The 18,577-nt window shown below is 29.9% G+C and overlaps 1 protein-coding gene across 7 annotated transcripts in view; it reads left to right on the top strand.

Moving 5' to 3' along the window:
- Nucleotides 1–18,577, top strand: part of LOC118074029 (LIM/homeobox protein Lhx2) — a 180,270-nt gene continuing 161,693 nt past the window's right edge. For 6 of the 7 annotated variants that reach the window (XM_035094910.1, XM_035094908.1, XM_035094912.1 and 3 more), the window contains exons 1-2: nt 1–28; nt 563–740. The gene's annotated coding sequence lies outside the window, so the exon portion shown is untranslated. Of the gene's footprint in view, nt 29–562; nt 741–15,189; nt 15,419–18,577 lie in introns of those variants that run through there. The other variant, XM_035094909.1, reaches the window with a different exon arrangement.

The following is an 18,577-nucleotide window of genomic DNA, read 5'->3' as shown; positions in this document are numbered from 1 at the left end:
GCGGGACCTCACAGCGGTTGGTCGTGTGGTAAGTGTTCCGTATTTAATGGCATTTTTTTCCAGAAATATCTCCAAAATGATTAATATCACATGAATATTTTTATTTCATTAGTGATAAAGCATGTTTTGAATTAAAGATTTTTTCGAAAAATGCACTTTTCAAACGTAAATCATTATGATATAATAATTGGGATGTTGAACGCTATAGAAACGCTGCGGCATCCTTAAGAAATTTATAATAAAACTCCAAAAATTGGTTAATAAATGCAAAAATTTTGTTTTAATAACTGTTTTTAATTAATCCAAATAGTTTTGAGAGTAAATTAAATATATTTTTGCAAAAAAATTTTATTTGCTACTCTCAAATGACGGCTCAGTAAAAAAAAAATGGCCGCTGCCCGGCGTCGTTTTGAGCGTCAGTAATTTATTCAATTTTGTTATAGATTTTATGCGATGTTTTTACATAATGATACTGAAATATTCTTTCAATACTGTATAATGATTCACTAATATAATTTTTTTCATTCTTAATATTTATTTTACTTTTTTTTGTTCATTTCAGAGTCCCGCTTATTTTCCGGGAGTGTCGTGTGTGTATGTGTGAGAGTGATGTGTTGTGTTTACATTTGGTGAGACGAGCTATCTGCTCCGGATAAATTCTACGAATCGTGTTGTTATTATGTCACAAATCAAAGAACTACCTTGACCTATCATCAAAATAAAAGTGAAAACGAATTAAGGTATCATTCTTATTTAAAAATATTGATATGAATATTACATTTTTCTTTTTTTTCAATGAAGAAAAATGTATTCAACTAAATTATTTACATATTAATAAACTTTTTTTTGTTTTATTAACAACAATAAATTTTTATTTCAGGTAATTAAAAATTTTTTATAAATTTTATGGCGATAAAATTGATGAATCGCTATTAATTGCCGTTATCGAGCAAGAAATTCAAGAAAAGAGTAGATCGTTTACAAAATATAGAAATTATTTATTTTATTTCGACACATAGTCTACAGTACCCGTTTTATTTAAATTGTCTGCATTTAGTTACTTATTCCACTTATTTTAATCGTTCAACTTCTACCGATTTTCATTTGTTTTTACGCCTTATCCCTTAAGGCTATTTCATTAATTAATTCCTTCTCGTCTCTTTCAACTCTGTCTTACCTTGCATTCTCCGTACGATTCCTTCTCACGTTAATTCTTTTTTTTTCAATAGCGTTTCTCTCATTTTAGCCGTTTTCAACGGAGACTTGTCGGTACTGCGCCAAAGTCGTTGATTCACTTGCTAATTAAAGTAATTACTAAATAAAATGCAATTACGCTAATGGCTTGGGCATTTAGTAGTAGAGATGCAATGCTTCTCGTGAGTGATTTTTTCAAGAATTGTAAAAAACAAAATTATGATTTACGCGATTATTATGAGAGTTATGAATGAAAGTATGAAAACTTGAAAACAATGTAATTAAAAACAATTTTTAATTATATCCAAAAATTTTGTTGAAAGATAAATACGGGAAATGATATCAAGATAATGAAGCTCATAGTGAGATATAAAATGAATTATAAAACTTTTATTTTTTGATATAACAAAATTTATATTTAACTAAATTGAAACTTGGTGAGTTTAACAAAGCTTGACAATAATTAAATAGTTTAATTTAGTTTAAAAAGTTTTTTGAATTCATAAACGTATGCTACCGTGTCAATCGTTTAGACAGTCGCAATTACTGACAACGATTCCCACAGGATGTAGCGCTAATTAATATAACCAACGGACAATTCGTTCGCGATTGACAGGAAAATGCGTGGGAAGTTGCGTGGGAGTTTGGTATCATTCGCAAATATAGTATCTACTATGTAGATAGTGTAGGGTTGGAGATGAGGGGGTTTAACAGCAGCTTCGCAATTTGTCAGGTGACAGACGAGAAACGGGAATAAATGGACAATTACACAAATACAATGTTTGACGTCATTTCAATGACGCGAAAGGCTTCTGTGATTGATTGTTAATTGCCTCGGTTTGTTACTCTGAGCTAGTAGTAGAGCTGAGTAGAGTGGTGGTAGGTCCAACGACTAATTCAATCTAACTGATCCATAGGCAAGAAGTTTTTTGCCTTTTTTCCATTTTTTTGCTACTCTAAACTTTAATATTGTATCTATTCTTCATGGAGATTAGTTTGAACTATTCTCTCTTTGGGAAATACAATTCAATTTTTTAGAAAACATTTTACTCATGCCAATAAAATACTAGAGATGTTTTTTTTATCATTCTATTAAATTTGTTTGGATGTTCTGTTTTCTAAAAAAAGGTAAAAGATTTTTTTTTACGAACATTTGATGATTGTACAATTAATTTTTTTTTTTTTTAATTGTAGGTATTGATCACATTGGAAAATGTATCACTCATTAGGTCTAAATATTCCAGGTCGTTGAGTGTTAATTTAAACGGCTTTTGATCACTGATGTTGAAATATGTTTAACAAATTGGCATGAATTTTTCTGGTCTTCGGCGAGACAATGATTAAACACAATCAGTCTGACATAATGAATGAGTATACGTGGTGGAGCTGGACGTTTAAGTTGGACTACGTACGCAGGACAGGTTGTCTCGCATGCAAATTTATTTTATTGTTGGGGAACCGGAGGCACGGACCCATGTAAACGGCCATCTTCTCTCGGAATACGTCGACTTAATTCCATTTAATTACGGTCAATTGCCTTGGTGCACGCGAATTATGTCATTTTGGTAAATATCGTAGCTCTTGAACAAGATTAACCATGTGACCTTTCTTCTACCTGCGAAATAATTACAGGATAATTATTATTACTTCATTAACTAACAAGTCATTAGTTAGTTTTCCATTTTTTCTCCTCTTTCGTGTTCATTTCTTTGCATTTCTTATGAGTGAAGGGTACTTCTAAATGAAAATTGCCCAGTTAAAGGATAAAATAAGAAGAAAATGTTTGTTTGATTTGCATAGAATCGACTTAATAGAATTAAATTTACTTCTCTGGGTCGTTGACGTAAAGAACTCACGAATGCTTCATCAATTCATTTCATTTTCGCGCCGTGTCTGCAATTCTCATTCTCTTTTTCCTGTTAGTCTCTAAGTTACTTACGTTCTTATTCCACTTGTTTTCATTGTCTAGCTTTTACTGATGAATAAGTGGTGAATAAATCATCAGCTGAATGATCGATAAACATTTCTTCTTAAATCTTCCCATTGATTTGAATAATTTTAAATGGAAAAAGAACATTTCATCAATTCGAAATCTTTTTGCACAATTAATTTATTAGATAAAATCTCTTTCAATTCTTCTAAACATTCTAATTTTAGATAATTATTAAAACAATATTTTAATGAAAATTGTATTTTTTTGTAATTTATTTTCTTAATTTGTTAATTCAGGTGTAATTAATAGCTCAGGAATTGATTTGATTTATTTACATTATCATTAAATGAGTAAGATTAAATCTTATAAAACGGTATAGTAACACTGACATTTTTCAAACGTGCATTCAGATATTTAATTTTTGTTTGGCTACAACAGAGTGAGAGTATAGTCCTTTAGCTTCAATGAATAATTCGCAGAGTCGTAGGGTATAATTCTCAATTAATAATTCATAAGCTCTCAATGGGTGGCCCTTCGTCTTTTATCATTAGCATACGAGAAAATTAAGAATCCTATGTAATTACAGTTATTACACCAATATAAATTATTTATTATTTATTTTACGTAATACTCCATCGGATAAAACAAAGAACAATAACTTTATTCAATTTTATTCCTTTTTTTTTGCTTGTTTATTTACTAGAGTGATAGAATCTTTTGAATAATTATGAAACTAATATTGAATATTTATAATCTTTGCTTTGATGCTTGATTACTTGTTTGCGATTAAATTTATCAGGAAGTATGACTAAAATTACATCATTATTAATTTTCTATAATATGAAATATCATTTAATACTATCATTACATATAAATAAAAAATAAAATTCAATTGTCAGGTGTTGTAGTGAATATTATAATTTACCTGTAGTCATTTCATGCATAAAAAAAGCAAAATGTAGAAAAAGGCTAAAAAGCAATCCTATACTTTACAACTTTAATGACTACTATTTGTTTGAAACAACCACCCAGTGTTAATTTCATAAAAAAAATCAACTCTTCCTTTTTTTTTTCTGTCTCTTGTTGACTTCTTCCTATTGGTGTAGATTTTTTTTTCTTTTGTTCTTTCATGTGTATCAATTATTTCAATATAATTGAAAAACTAAAAAAAAAAAAAAATTACAGCTGTCTCTATTTAATGGGAAATAATTCGACGTGTCGCAATTTCGTCTCATCGAAGCGTTATGCCTATTGCAATCGGTGCCTGGCATACTAATGGACAAATGATTTGGTAGAGTTGTGCGAATTTCGATCGACAGAGATACTAATGCCGTATCCCTCTCATTCCTCACTGGCATCCAGTATTCGATACCTGTATCCATGCCAGAAACTATCAGAGAGGGTTTGGGGTAGGGTCTATAGGCGCGGCACGTCGACCTACGTGTGTGGGAGTGAGTAAAAGAGAATTGATTTTACTAGTGAAGGCTTTGTGAAACCAAACCTGACCGTGCCGTTGCCATTAACAATAATAAAAATAATCCAATCGTCCGTTTGTTTGATCTATCAAGCTTTGTATTATTTTTATTATTTTTGCACATTGCTTTTTTAAAATGCCGATTTCAGGGGATGATTATCAACGTGAGTAGCTTGTGTTATTGCTTAATAAACGAATCGTAAAAGTAACTGCAGAATAATGAGAATATCTATTTTTTTTTGTTTCATTATGTCATTTGATATTTTATTTCTCTTTGTTTGTTGGTAGATTTTAATTTGTTGTTTTTTTTTTAAATTAAATGTGAGGGAGTAAATTGGATGCAATTCGCAAAGATGTTAATTCTCTTATTTTCTGGAAAACATCCATAATTTCATATTTTGGAAGAGCATCAAGCAGTATTGAAGCATGAAAATATTTTTAACGATTGCGTTGAATGAATTAGCAAGCTGAAGAGAAGAGAAAATGATTCTGTAGATGTTTCACTAGCATTCAACACTGCAATGGACTGTGAATTTAGCCTAATCGGAACTTTATTACAAGAATAAAATGTTTCTGGTGTACTCACACTTGGCGTAAATATTCGTACTTGAGAGTCCATGGAACATTTACTTCAACATTCAACATTCCAGTGTATAAACACCTGCCTCGTTGTTTCTGTTCGTAAAAGGATGAAGTGTTGTGCATTGCTCCATATTGTACTGTCTCTCCTTCTTCTTTGCACATTGCCCGTGAAACCATCTAGTTTATATTTTCCCCCAGTATCTGACAGTATTGTTTCAGACTGGAAATGCAGTACTTTTCTCTAGACATAAGAATTTTTATGAGGGTTAAAATTCTGCTTCTCAAGAAATAAACCGATGTATCTGCTGTTTTATTGATTATTTCACAGTTTCTGTGGTGAACTTTGTTAGATTGTTTCGTAATTTATCTCTTATTTTTTACTTTAATAAAATTGTAAACAACTTTGGTTTATATGCTACATATTTATTTGTATAAAATATTTTTTTATTTTCTATTTATAGAAAAGTAACTGATTCGTTTAATTATTTTTTTATTTTTATTCCATCGTAGTATTTTTATTTGAATTATTGGAAATACGATGGATATATTCTGGCGTTCAAATGACGTCAATATTGCAAAATTTTCAGGGTGAATTTATCTAAAAGTCACTCTCGTATTTGATCACTACTTCATATGTAATTTATACACGACATGTTTCGAGTATTGACATGTCAAACTTTTGGATATATTTTCTGTCAAACATTTTCCACGTCCACTTGTGTCTGACCATTATCTTCCATAACCACTAAAATAATTTCTCGTCTAGATCTACGTCATCTTTACTAGATCAACCAAACGTTTTCTTTCTTTCTTTCATGCCCTCAGGAAGAAATGATAACCTCGTTACTCGATTTTTCTTTCTCGTCGATAGAAAATAAATTGATTTATCACACATTCAATTCGCACGTGTGCTTCAGTAGCTTGTGGACTTTTAGATGAGACAAGTGCACGTGACTTATGAAGTGGAATAACGAAAAAAAATTCAAAATGAAAGAGTTATATACAGTTGAAACATTGGTCAGTTTAATAGAGTTCTTTTATTAAAAAAAAGTTCAATCAAAACTCGGTTTTTAATACAATATTTAGTAGAGTAAATGTTTTATTTTTTTTTTTTTTACGTGTTTATAGAGATTTTATCAAGTTGGGTTTCTTGATGAAAATGTAAAATATTTTTTTTTTTGTTTATAACGAATTGCGATTATTGATATGATAAAATTATGAATTGTAAAAATAGAACCCATTACAATAACTTCTTAATGGGGAGTTTTAAAAAATATTTTTATAAATAAGTTCGAGATAATATGAAAAGTCAGATCGTGACTAATCATAAAATAGATGATGTTGTTTTTACAAATCAAATATTGATCAGAAAATAAATATTTAGTACATAAGATGATGAAGAAGTTTGTTGGATGCACGTGCACGTTTGTTGTTTACTCGACATTGCACGAGGACATTAGCATACCTCAGAGGATTCCTCGAGTTGCTTCACGAGCGCCGAAAAGTAGCCCAAGGCGTCGCACGGACGTGCTCTGTACTTACCGCGAAATGAATCAAGTGCCTCGCATCCAAAGGCGGGCAGGTGCTTATTACTTACTTGAAACTCGGTTGGCTTTCTCTCTTTCTCTTCTTGACTTCTTTCACGTTTCGTACACGGCCCTCCATATATTCTTGACCGGAAACCTCCCTCACCCTCAGGTCATCTGAAAGTTCTCCGCCTCGAAGAGTCGGCGAGTATTACACTCATGTTTGGACCCCTCAAGCTGCAATTTTCGATCGTTCGTTTTCGTTCGTAAGTGACCGGCATGTAAGGTAATAGAGATGGATCCTCGTGAATTCAGCTTTTGACCGAGTGGTGAAAGTTTTTGATTCGTTTGCAATTGAGACCGACAGGTGTTACTTTGCCGTGAGAATATTTATTATCCTCATGTTGGAGATTTGGTGACGTTAAAAAAAGATTATATGCTTTTTTTGAAATTTTTCCAACCAACATCTGGTTAATTAATTACCTTATGATTGAGTAAAGTGAAAACAAAATTAATCTTTTCAAACGGATACGCCCAAAAAATTTCTGGTGCTTTTTTTTTTATCATGTAAGGTTTAGCATAAATACTGATAATCATCTTGAACGCAATTTCTTGGAAAAAATGAATGAAATATATTCAAATATAAGAATGATTAATATCGATGAAATGAGAATTTATAAGAAAAAGTATTTCAAGAAATAACAATAATTTAAACTGTATTGAATGAAAATTTTTTAAAATTAAAATCAAGACAACCTTCAGTTGGTTTTTATTGACTTGGTTAATTTACATTCAATGACCGAAAAATATTGCTAAACGATTATTATCGATATTGATCAATCGATACTGGTTACTTTAATAAAGAGAATAGCGGATATTAATGAAGACTATTATAATATAAATCATTTTATGAATTTTTTTAAATATAAAACTGTTTAAAATATCATATCGCATCTATCAAATAATTAATATAACTCATATCAGACAATATCTGATGGTCCTCTACGAAGAGAATTCAAGCCCTAGAGCTTTATTGACGAGAGAATATAGATAGAGAACGCGAATGCGTCTTTAATGGCGGCCATTTCAAGATCGCCTTGAGCGGCTATTGTCTCGGTTTATGTTTTACCTGGCCGGTCGTGGCTCAACACTAGTGAGTGTATGTTTATGAGTATGTACTTGAACAAAATCTTTCTAAAGACCCGAAATTAAAACCGTAATATTTTATTCCATTTTTCCGGAAATACTTTGAATTATTTATGATTAAACAACAGAGGGAAATTTTCAATTGAATATTTGATAATTTTTTGTTGTTATAAGTAGATTATGAATCACAAGTATACGAACAGCTTTTTGTATATTATCCTTTTCATACAATACAAGTAGGGAAAATACTAAAATTCTCGTGCATTTGAAAATGTACATATATATATTTGGTATTCGCGGACAAGAGATAGGAAAGTGGAGAAGAGGACATTAAGCGTTCACGAAAGTCCCTCGGTTTATCTCATGTAAAGTAAGCCGGCAACGCACGCGGTCGCTTTTCTTTTCACGAAAAGAAGAACAATAGGCAGATTTTATCCCGTGAGCAAGTACATACCGTTGGTACAGAGAATGCGAGTTAGTCCGACGACCACTTCCTCCTCATCCCTTTCTTCTTCCATGATTCCTCATACTCTTTCTCTTTTTTTTTTTTTCTTTCTCTTCATCTTCATAGTGGAAATAAGCTTTCCACTTGAAATAAAATATACCATTGGAATTAACTTCTCAACCCGCCCTTCATATCCTCGATTATCATGAAAAAATTTTGAAAGTATAATCATCATAATTATTAAAATAACGAGCAGATGATAGAAAAGGATTAAAGATTATTTCTTTTTTAACCCCAAAATGCATCCAGGGACCTTGAAAATAATATTTATTGATAATGTTTATATTTAATAGAAAATATTCATTTTATTTCCAAGGGCCTTGGGCCTTTTCTTTTGATACGACCCAGAGCGATTGAAATATCTTAAGAAATAAATAATTGGAAAAATTCATTTTACAAAAAATTAAAAATATGAGAAAATAAGGAAGATTTTTTTTTTTTTGGTCAAAATGCTTCTCTATTGACTAATCGAACTCTTCAGGTTCACATCCGACGAACATGTTGATCCGTATTAATGCTAGTTGAGTACGATACGAATGAGAGCAAGAGATTTTCAGGCATGCACATACATCGCGCACTTTTTAATCTCTCAATAGCACTCAACCAAAGCTCACGTTATTCCTCACTTTTCAGATTCTCGTTGATATATATTTATTTGTACATTTTTGAGATTTTCTGTTACATTAATCCTGCAGCCTCGAGTATTATGGTATATAATTCGTCAGTATTTTATTTTTTCTATACATTGTTATCTTGTTTTTTTTTGCATCGTTATTTCTTATTCAAGTTTGTCAATTTTTTTATACAACATTTAAATATTTATTTCTGATTTATTTATTTGGAGTCAACATCCTTCGTAAATCTTTCAAGAGATCTTCAAATATTTTATAGCATGTGCATGAGTGGTTAGAAAAAAAAAATAAATCATAATAATAATAATAATCATTTAAATGATTTTATATAAAATAAAAGAAAAATTGTAGGGAATAAAGATAGCTTTAGAATTATCTTTCAATACGACATGCTTTTTTCTCAGTTATCTTTAACATACATTTTTGCCTATAATTTTTTTTCCACGACAAAAATCCGTAAAAATGCGATGGTTGTTGGGTTTGCATTGAGACAAAGCAAGCGAGGAATTAATCGTCGTTCTTCCACAAGAGCTAAGTTGGGAATGGGAAGTAAAAGAAACAATGTCGCATTCGGAATGATACTAGAGGGTACTCGAGAGCATCTACATGACCTTAGATTAGCATTCGAATGCCAGAATCAACTGGAGAACAGAACAAAAATGGTAGGAAAAATATTCAAAGCATTTATTTAGCACGTCATTCGTAGATGTATCTCTAACTGCATGACTGATGCTTTCCACTCGATGATTTCTTTGTGTAAAATCATGAACTGAAAAGAATTTTACTCAGGATAATTGTGTTTTTCTTTTTTTCTTTTATATGTTGTACATTTGCAAGTACATTCATAAATGGCGATTGGTTTTGCAAAATGATGAAGAATGAATATAAAAGGAAAAGAAATAGCTTGAAGGCAAAACGAAGGGCTTGACCTTACGATAATGATAGTGTTTGAGCGCCTGGCGCCTCACAGCGTTAAGTTAATGATAGATCTCAGCGTCGTTGCAATAAATCATTCGTGTCTTCAATATACCTCTGTTTTATATTGCAATTATTCTTGCAAACATTTTACTTTCGTCATTTTGAATGCTTTGAGCAATTTATTTTTTTTTTTTTTCAAGTTCTTTGCGATTTTACTGTAATGTGAGACTCTATAGTGAACAGGATTCATCTTCAGTTTATTCACATTCCATCAATATCGGTCTTATTAGCATAACAAATATTACACTAAGAAAAGAGATTTATGATTCTGAAAATAAACGATCTGTTAATTGTTAAAATCAATTTTTTTAACTGTTAATAAATATTTTATAATAGTAAAAAGCCTTGATTATAAACATATTAGTAGTTTTATAATAAATAAATTTTATTTTATCGTAAAGAAATATTTTTTACCATTACAAATCTTTTCTATCAGTACACGTACTGTTGGAAAAAAATTTTGTCTAAAGTTTTATGTGCAAAAAGTGATGTAAATGTTTATTGAAAAATTTTTTTTTTATTGTTTTAAGATGATAAAATGGCTGGTGAGAAATTTGTTTAAAGTTTAGATAATTTTAGATGATAATAATTCAATCCAACGAAAGACATTTACTTCTGGAGTATTCTTATGTAAATCTCGAAATTCTTCGTTCTTTAGTTGTCTCTTTTAAATATAGCTTATGATAAAGGGTTGTGGCTTTCTCTTTATACTCAAGTCCTATGCTTTCATCTCGTGACTGCATACTCCAAACGTATAGAAGAATACATTTGCTAAGTTAATTATTTTTATTAAGGTAAAAGCACTAAAAACTGACGTTTCAGAAATGATGATCCTTTAAAGAATACTTTACCTATTCTTTCAAATGTTAACTTTTACATTCGCATAAACTATAATAAAAAATATAATAAGATTTACAAATACACTAAGTGAATATCAACAGACAAAATTATTATTTTTTTTTTTCCATTCTTTCTTTATTTAATTAAAAGCATGTGTAGGTTTAGCCAATTTTCTTTTATCATGATAATATAAAAAATAATTTTCAGTTATTATTTTATAAAAGAAAATTATTATTATTATTATTATCAAGTGGATAAGTAATGGTAGTAATTAGATGTTCTCTTCATTTTTGTGTGTATGAAAAAAACATTAATTTTTTTCACTTCAACTCTTAAATATATCTTACTTTATTTAAAGATATTAATAATATGATGATTATAGTTATAATTAAAGAAAAATTATTTTAAAAATTACTTAATAATACACAATTTCACTGATTATAATCATTTTTTGTGACAAGCATTTGGCAATTATTTTCTTTTTCTTATGCTTATTACAATTTTTCCTTAACAAAAAAAAAAAAAAATAATTCTTTTTAAGACTTATGCCGTGAAGAATTATTTCTAGAGTTCGTTTACCTGATTCTTTGTCACAAAAGACGTAAACCACATCTTCGTGCAAGTTGTTTAAAACGTAAGTAAAGAAGCAATTTCGTTTGAAGCACCGCTTGCGTGTCTCCAGTCATTCATTTCGTGCTCCAGTTAGATTATAACGTCGCCAGAGCCTGGTAAACATGAGTTACCATAGTCTATTTATTTTATTGATTCCAGAACAGGAGAAAGAGTGAAACTTAGAGCTTTTATGCATCCATTATCTTTATATATATATATATGTGACTGTATATTACTTTATCTTCTATCTATTTAACCTGATGTGTCGCTTATGTGATGTATAGTTCGATGACCATTAATATAGTGAAAGATCGTTATCTCTTTGATAACTTTTCGTCCCTTTTTACCTTTCTCTATATTACTTGCTATCTATGCGGCTGTATTACTTTATTCTAGTCCATTCGGTAGATAATGGATGCCTTTCATTTTACCGGTGGTGTTAATGCACTTGAAGTATTGCTTAAGTAGTTATATAGCTTTTGGATTAATTATTGATCAGTGGTAGTGAAATAAAAATTTAAGTAATGCTGAAGTTTAGATGCTATTAAGTGATGACTTGACTATTATTATATCATTAATCATTCAGTAAATTATTTTTTCTACTCATATTTATCCTAAATTTTTGCATTTTATTATTATTTTTAAATGATAAACAAGTTAAATAATTTATCAATTTATTTATTTTAATTGAGTAATTATTGAATGATAATTATTAAAAACTATTAAAGATAATTTTTATTTAATTAAAAAATTATTGATTACAAAATTTGTTTTATATGTATAAATAATGTGTTAAAGAGAGTGAATAAATGAACAAATAAAGTAATTATTAAAATTTAAATTAATTAAAAAAATACAAGTTTCATGGGTAAATTGAAAAAACAAATTTAATCTTAGAAAGAAAAAATTATTTATTGTTTATAAATAAATAAATGACAGAGTAATTAACGGTGGTAAGGAAGTAAAGAGTTTTCTATGATGAGAAAATGAAAAATTCTGTCACATTCATGAATGTATCACTTTTCGAGATCTTGTGGTTTCGCAATATGGATCAGCTTATCCATATGGGTTAGAAGTTGATGCAGAAACGGACCAAAGTCGATTGCTTTGGACCTTACATGAGCCGTCGGAAGCCCTTTGGACATCAAAGCATTCTAAAAGGCTTCGTGGGTAATTAATTCTCTTCCCTCTTTCACCTTGGTGCACGAAACTCCCCAGAAGCGTTATTCTCTTTCCCTGTAAGCGTCTTCCCTTTTGGTTTGCTTAACTTTGCTTAGCGAATGTACTGGATATATAAGCTATATAGGTACGATAGGGCTTATTTTACTACTTTCTACATGTCAGACGATCGTGCGACATGCGACAAGAAAAATTACTTGTCACTAGAACATTATTTTATCTTGAATGTAAACATTCCCGCGTGCTTAACCTTCGTTTCTACTATGAGGAAATAACTTGCAAAGTGACAAGCAAATTATTTGTCGCATTAATCAAAAAATTCCCCGTTAGATTGATAATCATAAATTTTTCCTTACATGTTTCATGTTTATAAAGCTAAGTTTTTGTACTCATTTCAACATAAATATTTCATTTAATCAACATTTTTTGTTGCTCACACTGATAGAAAAGATTTGTAAAGGTAAAGGAAGCTTTTAGTTATTGAAAAATATTTTGTAGCTTATTTTGTATATAATAATTCCTTAATATTTTTATCAGTCTATTTTCTTTACAATGAAATGAGATTTATTTAATTTAAAAATACTAATGTGTCCATAACCAAAGCTTTTTTATTATTATCAAATATTCACTAGCAGTTAAAAAAAATTTATTTCAACAATAAACAAATCGTTTTTTACATTTATTTACAAGCTAGTTGATCATTCATCTTAATATCCAGACAAGTTTTTCTATACAAAAAAAATTAATTGAGTTCCCCGAAAGTTGCGAATTTATCCGACAGAAAATAGTGTCAATAGAGGTATCAGTGGTCTGATCATTATCGGGACTTTTCTACTTTGAGTAGTAGATATAGATGAAATAACTCCAATAGTTGGGATTTAGGGTCAGTTTGATTTGTAGATAAGTTATAAATGAGTGTGTAAGTAACTTGTGATTTTGGTGATAGTGATTAAGACTTCTTCTGCAGGTGCGCATTAAAATAGGCAGCAGAGGCGGGAAGTGGCATACGAGAACAGGTGAATGGGTTCTCCAATCGTAAATGACTTTCCAACGTAGCGTTGCATGCTCCTCCTTCTGTGAGCTTTCAAAGGTGTGGCTTTTATCTGCGCCTGCGTTTATATGCTCCGCCTTTTCCCACTTGCGACTTTCCCGCGCTTTTGTTGCTCTGAAGTAAGGTGAAAAAGAGTACAGAGAGCAGCTTAGAAAAGAGCTTTCCAATGTGCTTATTAAAAATAATCCTAATTTTTTCTAGTTTGAATATTTTATTTTTCCTTTCCATTTGTTTTATTGTATAATCTTCAGAAAAAATTTTAAATTTTTAAATATAAATTTTTGAAACTTTTTTTATCATATTATATGTTTATATTATTCTTTAAGTCTCTTGAATATTTTAAAGGAATATAAAATACTTTATCTCAGGATAGTTAGTGTTCTCGGTATGCAAATGAACCTCCATTTACTTCTGCTAACTTCTGATATCCCTTGATACTTAGTACGAAGTTTGTAAAAGAAAAGTTTTTGAATTATTCCAAATTTTATGATTATGTAGATTTTATTTTCTTTTTCTTTAATACTCAGACAGTTGGCACTAAAATGTAGGTCGTCGTGAAATATGAGCTAGTATTATTACCATTTTATTATTCTCATAAATAAATGTTTCAAATCTTCATTATCTATTATTATTATTTATTGTAATATCATCTATTTAATTATAATTATTTTTTTCTCATATAAACATTCAATTTATTTTTACTGACTGATCGAGGGATTTTTTTTTCCGGCGATTGAGGTTCATTTTAAATCACATACGAACCTTTTGTGATACAAGATCCAATTCTCACTGAGAAGGATCGCAAGCTCGACATCCCCAGATGAGAATCTAGTTGCGCTGTAACCATCTATCCCCCACCAATATGAGTTTAGTGCTTGCGGGCCAGTCACCCCTGAAAGCGCACGCCCGCATTTGGAGCTTTCAGTCGCCCGCGAACGCGCGCCGTGTTAGTCACGTAGCTTTTGCTCCATTTACATTCGGACCGTGTTTATAACTTTACCTCACGCTTATCAAAACAATCTTCGAACTAGCGATTATGGTGATTTGAATTATCTGCATCTGCTGATAACTAACTATGATAATAATAGCAATAAAAAAAAAACGATAATGATGAATAAATAATATACTTAAATAATCTATTTCTTGTTTGATAAAAATTTAATTTATTTTTATTTAAATATAAATAAAATAACTAAGTGTTTAACAATTGCAGAATAATGTATGTACTTTATGAATGATTGAAGATTGCACTCAATTAATTTTATTTCCGGTAAAAAAAAAAATAATTTAAATGACTGAATAGTTGAACGAATTTATTTGTAACATAAATTGGAATAGTTGAAAAGGAAATTACGCTACGGAAAGTAATAAAAACGATTCGGAATAGGATTTTTCAATCCAACGAAAATGATGGTAATTCAAGACTGAATAAATTGATCGATGATGAAATATTGTTTAGGTGAATTTATTAAAATTTAATAGACTGATTAAATAGGACTTGAAGGAAATGAAGAATGATTATAATTGTTGATGACTTGAAAATAGTAACAAAAAAAAAATTGAAGTAAAAGAAAAATAAGTAAAAAAATATAAAATAATTGCTGGTGCTATTGTTATTATCGCGTGTCTGCAATCGTTAGACTCGTGCTATTACCACGTGGTAGATTGAGTGAGGAAGGGGAAGATCAAACGACTCCTCTCATCGGCTTGAAAATTAATTCAGCCGTTTTCACCAGCGTATTGTGTAAGATTTCGTCATCAAATTTGTAAGTAATAGATGTTTGATTTTTTATTCAATAAGTACTGGATAATTTAATGAAAATGTATGAAATGTAAATGTAGGAAGTGATGAATTGAAGTTAATTTTAATTTAGCAGATGAAATAGAATTTAAATCGGTTAGAAAAGGGTAATGCTGGGATTTAGAGTATTTCACATTGAACAAGAAATTTAATATGACATCATACAACTTTTAGAAGTTTGAATGACTCGACGGACAATTTGCCCATTAACCGAAGCAGCTTCTAGCGGTAATGGAAGTCATTGTTCAAGTTATCTTACCTATGATACCTACAAGCTGTATCACTACTCTGTATTTAGCTCACTTGTACGTGTTTCCACCTGCATGCATTCTGTCTATTGTATGTACAAACACTCTCCTCTCTTAGGACGGTAATATCATGGCCAGGTTACACCGATTCTCTCGTACTATCCATGTTGTTATTGTGTAGAAGATGAGATTCCATTATGATTTCGTTAATTAAATTTATTTAACTCGTTTCAAATAGTTTCTCTTTTTTATTCACTCTGTTATGTAATGAAAAGATAGTTTTTTTTTTTTTTTCTTACTTTAATTACAGAAAATAAAATTTATGATTTTAATTATTATTAAAAATATTTTTAACTAACAATTAAAAATAAAATTAATGTTTTAGTTTTTCTAATTTATTTTCTTGTACTTTAAAAATATTTTTGATCAATTTTTCTAGTAGAAAAATATTTTCCTTTGCATTAAACAACGATTTTTAGATATTCATTGATGAATATAAATAACAGTTGATGGTTCAAAAGGTTTTTAAATCATTTTATTCAAGACTCCAATGAGTGAAAAAAAAAAAATTGAAATTTAATAAAAAAATCCTCTAGATCATTTGAGTGCTCGATTTCTGTTAATATTATTATCTGAACTGATTGTAATATTATTTGCAAGGTAAATAAAAAAAAAGAAGTCGCGAAAAATGGATATAAAAATAATAAAAAAAAAAAAAATTTGTATTCATAGTCAACGATCGTTTCGTGACTGTTGAACGAATCCTGGCTTTCTCTTTTTCTCTCTCTATCATCCAAGGTTATATGTTGGCAGGCCACCTCTTGCGAATTTTGTTTTGATTTTTTTGCTTGCGGAATAGGTTCATGGTCGTGTGTATTCAACGCCACGGGCGAATTTGCGAGGCGCGAAAAGGATCCTGGCATGATTAGGAAAGTATCAAGCGCAAAGAGGTGGCACAGGATCAAACTCGAAGGAGAAGAAGGAGAGAGAGAGGACGTAACGATATAGAGAAGAGCGGGAATACTGGTACTAGTGAGGTAGACAAAGATAAAGTGATATTGCGAATTCGAGATTTCAGACTCTTGCTCAAGGACACACGATGCCCAGAGGTGGACTATGCTAAACTTTCCTCTCTTTCTATCTTGCAGACTTCTCATACAGTCTTTCAACACAGACCGGTAGAAAAATGAAATTACCAGTCAATTATGCTGGCTAAATAATTTTATTTGATTGAAACCAAGAAAGAATTAATTTTATTTCGTACTTTAGTAGTTAATATCTATTGTTTTAATGAGAACGGTTTGAATTTAAAATAGATCATATCAAATTTTTTATAATGAGAAAACTCATGTTATTACTCGCTCTTCTGACTCATGTATGGATTCGCAGTTAAAGTTTGCCTTCTTTTCTAGGTTGTTGTGATAAACTTTTTAATAGAAAACTAGACAAAATAATTATATTAAATTATAAAAGTATTTTCAACAGCATTTAATGTTCTCTTGAATTATTTTTATCTTATGATGACTAGGATTTTTTTAAAATCTTCTATTATGTATGGAAATTCAGTTCAATATTCTGTGAATATATTTTTATTTGAGAATTTTTAATTTACTTTATACATTCTAGAATAAAATTTCATTTCTATTCATTAATTTTTCATAGTCATACGTCATTTTAAATTAAACAGATTTTTCCATCTTATTAAATTATTATAATTCATATAAAAAGGAAAAATTAAAAAAGTTATTAAGTGAATAGATTTTTTTTTTCACTAGTTAATTGAATGAGAAACAGTTTTCTTATTAAACGTTGTTAGATATTCTCATATTTTCCATGTAGAATCAATATTAAATTTCTTATGATGAGTAAATTTCCATTACTATTCATATCTATTCAACTTAAATTGATTCTATGTTGAATATTTTCCTGCTCAGTAGATAAACATTATCGAAAACAGGAAACTAGGATTAATTTGAATAATTAAATTTTTCTTTTTATTAAGAAATTATGCAGAATATAATTTTCTTCATTAAATTCCACTGGCGATTCTCATATTTTACATTTAAAATTGATGTTATTAAATTTCTTAGAACGAGTAAATTTTCATTACTACTCATCCATCCAACTTACATTGCGTGGAGGTTGCATTAAGTGATTTCTAGTATAATAAATTGCTTTTTCACAAAAATTACCATTCAAACTTCTATATTACTTCTCTTTACCACTAATATCAATTTCATAACATTAAAATCTATGCTAATAATATTACCATCTAAATAAAAATTGATGAAAACTATTTTCTACGATAGAAAAAAAAAATCTATAAAAATGATATTATCCACAAATTCAAACGGCATCTCTATACCAACACATCAACGAAATATGTGAATACAAATAATTGTATGTTGATGTAAACTCACGCATGTGAGTACTTATTTTGCATACTGTACGTATACACCATGAGTACATATAGGCCCTAGTGGGTTGACCGGGCTCTCTCTAGTCGATCAATAGCACCCCGACTTTCTCGTTTCAAGCCGAGTATTCGAGATAGGCACCCCATTGCTATGCCACCCCGAAAACCACTTTATATTTTAGTGGCAATGTTCTACAACCCTTCGTAAGACACTAGAGCTTTGCCAAGACATCACTGCTTTCATTTCGACTGTGTGTGATGATTCTTATTTTTTTTTGTCACCAAATGGTCTGTTTTCTAATTTCTTTTCTCTTCATCTCTCATTCAGTTTTATTTAATTCTTCACTTGTTCAGATGTTAGTAGGCTTCGGACGACGACGGTGTGTATGTTGTTTTTTAAAATTCATTATTTATCGATCGATGGTAAAATAGAAGTCACGATAACAGCTTATGGACTTTT

The sequence above is a fragment of the Chelonus insularis genome, unplaced genomic scaffold (genome assembly GCF_013357705.1).
Source record: "Chelonus insularis isolate UGA/USDA-ARS -01 unplaced genomic scaffold, ASM1335770v1 scaffold_714_pilon, whole genome shotgun sequence".
NCBI classification, from domain to species: domain Eukaryota; kingdom Metazoa; phylum Arthropoda; class Insecta; order Hymenoptera; family Braconidae; genus Chelonus; species Chelonus insularis.
This window is presented reverse-complemented; position numbering and strand designations above follow the sequence as displayed.